At 35.1% G+C, this 3,776-nt stretch overlaps 5 non-coding genes across 5 annotated transcripts; all 5 read right to left on the bottom strand.

Annotated features, from left to right (window-relative positions):
• Positions 1 to 428: 428 nt before the first annotated feature.
• LOC129901884 (U1 spliceosomal RNA) lies at positions 429 to 591 on the bottom strand. Its single transcript, XR_008769979.1, has one exon. It is a non-coding gene; the product is annotated as a U1 spliceosomal RNA (small nuclear RNA).
• A 234-nt stretch (positions 592 to 825) lies between these two features.
• On the bottom strand, positions 826 to 941 carry LOC129901934 (U5 spliceosomal RNA). Its single transcript, XR_008770013.1, has one exon. It is a non-coding gene; the product is annotated as a U5 spliceosomal RNA (small nuclear RNA).
• Positions 942 to 1,431: 490 nt separating this feature from the next.
• Positions 1,432 to 1,591, bottom strand: LOC129901867 (U1 spliceosomal RNA). Its single transcript, XR_008769965.1, has one exon. It is a non-coding gene; the product is annotated as a U1 spliceosomal RNA (small nuclear RNA).
• Positions 1,592 to 2,528: 937 nt separating this feature from the next.
• LOC129901911 (U5 spliceosomal RNA) lies at positions 2,529 to 2,645 on the bottom strand. The gene has a single exon (XR_008769996.1). It is a non-coding gene; the product is annotated as a U5 spliceosomal RNA (small nuclear RNA).
• Positions 2,646 to 3,234: 589 nt separating this feature from the next.
• Positions 3,235 to 3,352, bottom strand: LOC129901916 (U5 spliceosomal RNA). Its single transcript, XR_008770000.1, has one exon. It is a non-coding gene; the product is annotated as a U5 spliceosomal RNA (small nuclear RNA).
• Positions 3,353 to 3,776: the final 424 nt, after the last annotated feature.

Genomic DNA, 3,776 nt, shown 5'->3' with positions numbered 1-3,776 from the left:
GGCCTCCTCTATATCATTTTCCTCATGTTATTTTGTTCCTTCCTGCGCTTAAGAGATTCAAACTATGTGAACTTTGACCAATGTTTTAAAAATGAATATATATTTTTATGGCACTAAAAGAAATTTTATTTGTAGTATTTTTTATATGATTTTTGATTATTTATGTTATAAAATTTAAAATATTGAGTTAATTTAATCTAATATAACTCCAAAAATTAGTTACACAACCAAGTCTACCAGCTTTGTCCTGTTCAAATATGTTATAAGCAAAAATTGCAATGTTTTCATCATACATATTCACTCAGTAAATCCAAAATAAATCAATAACAACATGTTAATTTCTAATTGAATCCCAAGTTTGACGAGGAATCCTCACTTCAGAACCAAGTATAAGTCTGGGTTCTGAAAAAAAGAAAATTTGAGAATTGGGTAGGAACACCCGAACGCAAGCCTCCACTCCTACAAATTATGTTATAGGTTCGACCACTTGGACCGACCTTAGGCGGGCATCCTTCCAAAATGCAATGGAAGTCACCAACCTGGGCCATGGGTCTTATTAATCACCCATTTACCCCCATCCACTGTCTTTATTTTTGAAAAATGCATGACCAATGTTCGAAAAATGCATCATTACCATTAGTCATGTATGAAACTATTCAAAGAATCAATACAAGATTATTTTGCACGATAAGAGGCAATTGTTTCTTTCCTTTTTATACGATAAAATGATACTCTAGCCAAAAAAAGTTCACAGCTTGAATTTTGCTCATATCAGTATAAAATAGCATTACTAAAAGACACACGTAAGAAAAGGTTAAAACTAGATTTGTTGGGGTACTCAAAAAGAAAGAATCCCTGGAGTATGCCACTAATTGCATCGCACACAGAATTCTTTAGTAAAAGGCGAAAGAATAATTCGATTTGTGCTCGCTTCATGGCCAAGTGGAGTTTTTCAACTAATCCGTGCTCCACCTGCACTTTATTATTGAGACAAAGTTTGTATTTACTCATTTTTATCGATGTGGTACTCACTCAGTCCTTTAAAATATTCTCATTGTTTATCGATGTGCTGAATTCTAATGTAGGTTCGGTTTTTATGTGTATAGTGAAGGGGCCCAACTCTTTTATGGTCACTTTTAGTTGGCCTTCGAGTTTATGTTTCTTAGACTCTTTCGAAATGTGCCGCACTCATATCAGATCCTCTAAGCACTACTTCTCGAGGTCGAACATGCACCCGAGTCTGACACCGGACAACATAGCTTATAATGGCAATTAGTTGCTTGAGGAACCTTGTATTAATCACTGCTTAATCCAAATAAACCAATAGAAACATATTCAAGTTTTAAAATTGATCAAAATTATTACAACGAATCAAATTACAAACGCCAAATTTAAGTAACCAGAAGATGCAAATTTTGTTTAAGAATTGGTAGGGACCACGCGAACGCAGGTGCCCCGCTGCCACAAATTATGACGTAGGCTCAACCACTTGGGTTGACCTTAGGCGGGTGCCCCTCCAACGTGCAATGGAGGTCACCAACCTAGGCCATGAGTCTGATTGATAGCCCATTGACCCCGTCCAGGTAAGTATGTTTCTTGTTGTTCCTTCCTGTTCATTTATAGCCATCTTGAGCATTGTTTTCCTTTGTATCAGCCGATGAGGGACATTTTGCCCTTCTTCTTTTTTTTTCATTTATAGCACACCAATTAAACAACAAACAGATCATTTTAGCTCCTTTAAATGAACGATACTGATTTATTTAGGTTTAGGAAATGAGAAAATCATGAGTCTTTGCCTATCTCAACAGTATGCGCAACGCGTCCAACCTGTTTGTTTCAGTTAAGCTAGCAAGTGACAATCCGTTACAATTGGTTGTCATAAGAGTGTCAAACTTCTTGGGCAATCGATATGTTTGCAGGTCATAGAGGACACTGGATATGGACAGGGGCTCTTGAGGAGATCATATTTAATGGTATAGAAAATATAGTTGCGACTTATCAAATGTTTATAGATATTGCCACTTCCTATGACCCTGAATCCACTTCATTGATAAGCCTCACACCTGCAAAAACGCATGGATTTACCGGTTTCTCAAAATTAGGAAAACGTTTTGTAGAGGTTCATCGATCTTATTAACAGCCTGAGTGAAGAGACAATATTAAGTTTGGCGGTTAATAAGTTTGAGGACATGAAAAAAAGGCGCTATCAGATTAACGATGATTTGATAGACAAACATTATGTATAAGGGCACTCGTCGTCAAGAGAGTTTAGTGCTGAAGATTTTGGCTAAGACATTGAGCCTCGTTGCCATGTGTGTTTATGCTTCATCTTTACTCCCTTTGTCCAAAATAAGTATCGTTTTAGCAGCAAAAACAAATATATATATATATATAATTGTTTCTGGGGGACATTATACAATTATTTTATAGCAAATACTTCATTTGCCGTACCAAATGCACTATTATCATAAATTTTTTAACCTTCAATTTGTAGTCGTACATAAGTTTGAAAACAAGAATTGTTGGGGCTACTCTAAAGAAGAGAACCCCTCCAAAAATTAGCGTATGCCATTGATTGCAGCGCACACACGGTATTCTTTAGTAAAAGGTGAAAGAATAGTTCGCTTTGTGCTCACTGCATGGCTGCGTGATTTCTAGAGCTTAACTATCCTTCCATCTTATATAGTAACAAAGTTTGTATTTTCTCTTTGTTTATCGCTGTGGTACTGGATTCACTCGTTTTTTAGTATTTGGTCTCTTCTCTTTCTTCACCGGTCCTTCAAATATCTATACGATCGAATATCAACATGTTTTTTAAATATAAAGGACTTAAGCTGTCCTGTGAACTTTCTCGTTGATTTGGCTTCAGTTTGTTGTACTGGGATAAAAGGTGTTATTGAACCCTGATGTTAACAAAAATGTGTGCTTACTGCAAAAGTTGCTCAAATTATAGGGTGTGTTCCGTACAAAGAAAAACATTTTTCCTGAATTCTGAACACATCATAATGTTGTTTTTTAAATCATTTTTTTCTTCATATAATTGTGGTGTCTTAGCCAATATGTGTGCAATTCTACTAATTTTATAAACTTCGACTAATTTTATGAAGTACCTTGCTACCTCTCACCAATATAAGTATCAAATAATTCCGTCTATAAGAACCAAATACAATAAACCATACCCAATTCAAAATTCAAAGTACAAGTATAAAAAAAGATTGAAACTAGAATTGTTGGGGTACTCAAAGAGAGAGAACCCCTCCAAAAATTGGCATATGCAACTAATTGCAATGCGCACACGGTATTCTTTAGTAAAAGGCGAAAGAATAGTTAGCTTTGTGCTCACTGCATGGCTGCGTGAGTTCTTCAACTAATATGTGCTTCCCTTTTATATTGGGACAGATTTTGTATTTATTCGTGTTTTATCAATTTGGTACTCCCTTTAAAATATTGCTCTCTGCTTCTTCCCTCTTCTTCACCACTCAGACCTTCAAATATCTTTATGATCGAAAATCAAACATTTTTTTCAAATAAAAACAATTTAATTAAAGGTCCTGTACACTTTCTTGTTCGATTAATTTAAGATATGATTTCACTATGGTTTCTTTGTGATTCTGAGGAAATATATGCTGATAGATGATCGATAAAATGTCACATAGGATGTTTTCAATTGAGTATCTTGAATAGCTGAATTCTAATGCAGGTTCAGTTTTTTGTTAAATTATGTTTCTTGTTACTCCTTCCTGTTTTTTATACCCATCTTAATACTTGTTTTCCTT

The sequence above is a fragment of the Solanum dulcamara genome, chromosome 8 (assembly GCF_947179165.1).
Source record: "Solanum dulcamara chromosome 8, daSolDulc1.2, whole genome shotgun sequence".
Classification (NCBI taxonomy): Eukaryota; Viridiplantae; Streptophyta; class Magnoliopsida; order Solanales; family Solanaceae; genus Solanum; species Solanum dulcamara.
This window is presented reverse-complemented; position numbering and strand designations above follow the sequence as displayed.